General features: G+C 27.1%; 2 pseudogenes; one reads left to right on the top strand and one right to left on the bottom strand.

The window, feature by feature from the left end:
* The first annotated feature begins 1,991 nt into the window (after positions 1-1,991).
* Positions 1,992-3,308, top strand: LOC139779966 (uncharacterized; annotated as a pseudogene).
* Positions 3,309-4,808: 1,500 nt separating this feature from the next.
* LOC139779965 (uncharacterized) lies at positions 4,809-6,335 on the bottom strand (annotated as a pseudogene).
* Positions 6,336-6,655: the final 320 nt, after the last annotated feature.

Raw genomic sequence — 6,655 nt, 5'->3', positions numbered from 1 at the left:
ACGCAGGGGGTACGAGTTTGGCTGACAATCGTTTATGATAATACGACTTATAAACTACCTTTTGCAAGTAAATTTATCCATAAAAGCGATGGACCCAAATTTTTGCGGTGGGCTCTCGCACTATAATTACTGTATTTTTGTTCATTCTCAACTTTTAGTCATTCTTACAGTATCCTGCATTACGCACTACTACAATGAACATTCTCCCAGTAACCAGTACGGATTTCACAGTAACCATTACGATAAAGACCAGTAATGATTCCGTTGCAATAGTTTAACGGAAAAAAAACAGATTTTTTTTCTTTTTTATTTTCAAATAGTTCTTATTTTTTTCTAATATTTTTATAGTTTAATTTGTATATTCGTGGTTTCGCATATATTCTATTTTATTAATTAAAATTACGCACTGTTTTACAATTTTTGAAAACACATTGATGGGATTCGAACCTAAGATTCCAGAATGACAGCCTAATACGCTAACGCGCTGAGCTAACAACCCAAGCAGCATTTTGACGTCCGCCCGACGTTAAGATAAACACACTTAACGTTGTTATCCAACGTTTTCGTTACGTCGTTTCAACCCTCTTTTGCACTAATTTGGGGAATCAAATTTAGGTTGTACCAACGTTGGGATCCGACTTATATAAGTTAAATTGAGGTTACATTTTTTCCACCAGTTTTAACGTTGGTGTAAGTAATTTTTGTAAACTTTGATTTTGTACACTCTGCTAGACCTGAGGTTATTTTTTCACAACGTAATATTACGTGTAGTTTTCGTGCTTCCATTCAAACCATATGACGGCATTGGTGTAATAAATGTATCATAATACGTACTTATCAATTTGGCACAATTAAAATGGCTTTAGAGAAAAAATATAGTTTGCGCAATATCTTTGATACTATTGTAATTTTGCCATAAATACACGAACCCAGCACTGAAAATTTATAACAAAACCCACTTTATTGATAAATGTGGAAATAATAGGTCGAAATTAGACGAATCCCTTCTAAAATATTCCAATTTATTAAATATTCTATTAAATAACTAAAATTTTCAAAATGTAGATTTTTATTTTTTTTTATCAAAATTACTTTTAAAATAAACATGTTGTCAAAACTTTAACAACAGATATTATATAAATGCTTTAAATTGTTAATAAAATGCGTTAAAAAATATAAATCTAAATATACTGGAAAATGGCGGATTATTTGCCTTCCTCTTTGAGGAATAAAAATGGCGAAGTCAGCGTTCCACACTATATCAAACTTTACGTAGTAAAAGGTGCGATAAATTCTACTAAGATTTGTCTTCTCGTATAAAATAATGAACTTTTTCAGACTTTTGCAAACTAAGTAGTATACCACTGTAGGCAAAATTGTACCTATATTGAAAAGCCGAGGGCACACAAAAAAACTTAAGTCCTTAAACTTAAGAAATAGTCCATAAAGAATAGAGCCATGACACACAGAAAATTTAAGATGAAGGGCCATGGCACACAGAAAAACTTAATCCATAAACTTAAGCAATAACCGATTTCGACCAATCACAGTCGAGAACTTAAGCAGCCATTTTGAAAAATAAGCAGCACCGAAAATTCCGTATGGTTGAAATTTTTAAGTCTGGTAGCACATGCAACCTAACCTTGTGTTGTAGACATGGTACAATAATAAATATTTGACAAGAAAAAACTTTAATTTATAAGTTGGAATATATAATTTAGTTAAAATTGTGGTATGTATTAAAAATATATTATGCAATTTAAAAAATATTAGCAAGAGATAAATATAAATATAGAGAAATATAAGTATATATGAATATATTATATATGTATGATAATATATATAAATTGATATTAAATGTAAGATTAAAATTTTTTAATATATAAATATGTTTTACAGAAAATGGATATCGAAGAAGAAGAAGAGTTATTAGCATTATTAATATTAATACTGGGCATTAATTATATAATTAAAAAGCGACGATCTTTTCGGTGGATAAATAGAAAGTACTGGGTTAATCCAATTAATATTAGACGTCCTAATCAAGGAGATTTTGATCAATTATTCCAAGAGTTGAAAGACGACCCACAGAGGTTTTTTAGATATACAAGAATGTCTTTGTGTGTTTTCAATGAACTTTTGGAAATGATGAAACCATTTTTAACAAAAACCAACCATCGAGCATTAATACCTGAATAACGTCTTGTTATAACTTTAAGGTATATACATATATATTTTATATCTATTACTTTTATATGTCAAATGAGAATAAATATTTAATTTTGATTTTTGTTTATTATTCTAGATATCTTGCCACTGGAGATCAGGTTTTGTCGATAGCACTTGCTTATCGAGTTGGTGAATCTACAGCAAGAAATATAATTAAGGAAACATGTTATTTACTAGTAAAAGTATTAGCACCGATATATCTTCAAGTTCCTACTACAGAAAAATGGCTTGAAATTTGTCATGGATTTTGGACAGACTGGAATTTTCCTAATTGTTGTGGCGCAGTGGATGGAAAACACGTCCAAATACAAGCGCCACCAAATTCTGGTAGCTTGTATTATAATTATAAAAAGACATTTAGTGTAGTATTGTTAGCAGCATGCGATAATAATTATAAATTTACAATAGTTGATTGCGGAGCATATGGAAATAGTAGTGATTCCACTATATTTGAGATATCTGAGTTTGGTAAAGCTATACAGACTGATACATTAAATTTACCAAAAGGAAAAGCTAATTTACCCGAAAGTAACATAGCTACACCGTGTTATTTCGTTGGAGATGCAGCGTTTCAATTATCCAAAAATATGATGAGACCATATCCTGGCCGTCAATTGGAAATTAAGAAGAAGATATTTAATTACAGATTATCAAGAGCGAGAAGAATTATAGAAAATACTTTTGGTATATTCGCATCTCGATGGAGAGTTTTCAGAAAACCAATTCTTATGCATCCAAAAAACATAGATAAAATAGTAATGGCAGCAGTATGACTCCACAATTATTTAAAAACAAAAAATGACATACAGCCAATTGCGAATAGAGTATATTGTCCCTTAAATTTTGTTGATACGGAGGAAACAGACGGAAATATTATTCCTGGAATATGGAGAAACGAAAATTTTGAATGTTTAGAACAGATAAGACCAAGCACTGCTCATAGAGCAACAAATGAGGCATATAAACAACGAGATGCGATAGCAGAATATTTAATGACTCCTGCTGGTGAGGTTCCCTGGCAAAAAGAATATGTTTCCAGAGGTTTAAATAATTGCGATAATTTTAATAATTTTGATTAAATTATCAAATAATAATTGTTTTATTTTTGTATTCCAACTTTTAAAATAAACTAAAAAATTGATTATAAAGTTAAAGTTATAAAATAATTTTTTTATATTAGTGCATGCGAATTTTTGTTTCTGTGTATGCAAGTTCTTGTAAAATTATATGTAAATTTTGTTAAACATTATAAATATATATAAATGAGCCTATTTTAATAAGAAAATTTAAATAACTTTATGTTACATCAGGTCTTTAATGTAATGAAATTATAACATGTTTATAATTAAGAAAAAAGATAAATGTAAATGTGCTTTATAATAAAAAAAATTTTTTTTTATAACATTAAGATAATATCAGTTTCTTTTATATTCTGGCTTGGCATTTCATTTCTTGTAACACTTTTAAACAATAATTATTTTTTATTTTCATACATTTTGATGCCATATTAGTTTACATATTTCAAAAATGTTACATAAATATATACATGTATATTAAATTATTTTTAAAAATATATCTATTAGTAATGGCATAAAAATGTATTGTTGTTGAGACACAAACACACATACCTATATAGGTATATAATTTATGAAGAATTATTTTTTTGGAGAAAAAAATATACTGGGTTACTTCTTTTTCACAATTTTAATATCCTTTTTAAACATATATTAAAAAAAAAATCTATAAGAATAAGACAAAAAATAAATAATCTTTTAATTTTTATATCTTAGAGACTAAATTAAATTAAACATAAAATGTATAGGTAATAAAATTTATTAAAGATGAGTCTTTGGTCTCATAACATACACAAATAATCTATTAATTTAGATACCTTAGTGATTAAATAGAATTTAACATAAAATACGAAATGCAAAATAAGATTATATAAATTAAGATAAGTCTCATAAGATCAAACAAAAATAATCTATTAATTTTAATCTTAATTATATAAATATCTTAGAGACTAAATAAAATGCCAACTGAAAATACATAAAACATAAGATGTTATAACTAATTCAATAAAGATGAGTCTATAGTCTCATAAGGAATACAAATAATCTATTAATTTAGATACCTTAGTGATTAAGAATTAAACATAAAATACGAAATGCGAAATAAGATTATATAAATTAAGATAAGTCTCATAAGATCAAACAAAAATAATCTATTAATTTTAATCTTAATTATATAAATATCTTAGAGACTAAATAAAATGCCAACTGAAAATACATAAAACATATCATGTTATAACTAATTCAATAAAGTCTTTAGTCTCATAAGGAATGCAAATAATCTATTAATTTAGATTATTTTACAAGCTAAATTAATTAAAATACGAAATATGTGACTAAAATGTGAAAAATAAAAATTTTTTATAAGGAAATAAAATATAAAACAAAATATTACATTAAAAAGAAATGTCTCGAAAGAGAAAATAGAAACAAAGCAATTTTGGAGATGTTATAGAGGATTTAACACTTCGATATATACTATAAGACATAACATTCAAATAACTGAAATCAATGTATGTATGGTCTCCATAAAATTTCTGAAATTACTTGTTTTCGCTTAGTTTTTTCCGGCTCAGGTATTCGTTCTAATTCAACAGCTATTCACAAACCAAAACTTTTCTCTGGCGTTAAATGATTTAAATCCCAAGCATTTTCCTTCTTTTCAGTAGAATGCGATGAATTAGCAAAACGGTTTTGAAGAACATTACTTAAAGATGCAAGTGATGATTCTAAGTGTGTGATGTTTTTATTTTTTATTTTACCTGAGTTTCTTATATTCTTTGGTAATGTAGGGGATGATGATGGAGAATTTGAAATAGATGAAACATTTGGTGTCTGTAATGTAGGAGATGATGAAATACTATTTGAAATTAATGCAGTATCTTTCTGTAATATAGTATTTGTTTTTAATGCAGAAGATAAAGTAAGAGATGGAGTAGAATTAGAAATGGATGCTTCATTTGCTGCTTGTACTGTAGAAGTTGATGAAATTGAATTTGAAATTGATGCAGCATTTACTATTGGGCACTGTAATGTTGAAGAATTTGAAACAGATGCAGCATTTGCTGTTTGAAATGTAAGTAATGGTGAAGTGGAATTTGACATTGCAGACATTTTCATCTTACAAAAATTATTAAGTTCGTTTTGAAGTGGTGGAGATGATTCATCATTGTCTATTTCAATTATATTATTATTTTGTGAGATGCAAGGATTATGTACTACATTTTTTACAGTTTGCAAATTGGTTTCTTGAGAATGCTAAGGAAAGATTGTCTTTGGTGTTATTTCTTTGCGCACAATATTAGAATTTGAAGAAGGAAGAGTTGAATTAGAATCTGCAAGTGTATTCAAGTAATGCGAAGTAGTATTGACACAAACATTTGACATATCAGTTACTTTTTTTTAGCCACATTGGTATATGATCTGAAATTTAAAATTAATATATGTAGACATATATGTGTATATATATATATATATATGTATGTATACATATAAAACAATGTAATAATCATATATATATTACTCTGATTTTAAACTTACTTTCTTCGTTTAATATAATTTTTTAGAAATATCATGTTCTGATAAAGAGAAAATACTGATCAATGACTTGCTTTACTGCCACTTCGACTTTCTATTTCTTGAAGACGTTGTTCTTTGGTAAAACGTTCACGCAAGCGTAGCCAACGAGTTTGGCAAATATCAACTACAATAAATATACATATATAAATATAAATTTAGAAAATTATTAAATTAAATAATAAAATATTTTACCTGACATATTCATAACTGACGAGATTTCATGCCATGAATTCTCTTTCATTTTAGTATCTTTATATTCCTTTAAAGATGTATCGTACAGATGAGGGTATCCCCTGACTGCATCAATTAGTAGTTCATCACTTGTTTTTTCTTCAAATTGGACTTGATTATCCATATTTTCTTCAAATTGGACTTGACAATCCATATTCATATCATGTAATAAATTATGTGAATATGAGTGTTCCATTTAATTAAAAATTTTCTTCTTACAACCAAATAACCTGTATAACCTATAAAATTCATTTAACATTTAAGTTATCTAATTAATCTGCATATGTAATCATTATATTATTTAATATAAAACAAACTTACTTCTTCGTTTTATATCTACAGGAAGATTATAATATAAAAACTCATAATTAACATTTCCTTGTGATTTCAAGACAGAAAATCGAAGTGCAATATATAGGTAAACAGTCTAGTAACTTTTGTGTGATTTTGGTTACGATAAGACCTTAGACCTTAAACTTAAAAAATTTCATCCTTTATGTCCTAAGTTTAAATTTCAAAATGGCTGCTTAAGTTCTCGACTGTGA

This window comes from Temnothorax nylanderi, unplaced genomic scaffold (genome assembly GCF_030848795.1).
Source record: "Temnothorax nylanderi isolate EJ_2023f unplaced genomic scaffold, tnyl_v1.0 TNYL_tig0252_pilon, whole genome shotgun sequence".
Classification (NCBI taxonomy): domain Eukaryota; kingdom Metazoa; phylum Arthropoda; class Insecta; order Hymenoptera; family Formicidae; genus Temnothorax; species Temnothorax nylanderi.
Note: the sequence above shows the minus strand (reverse complement) of the source record. Positions and strands in the feature narration are given on the sequence as shown.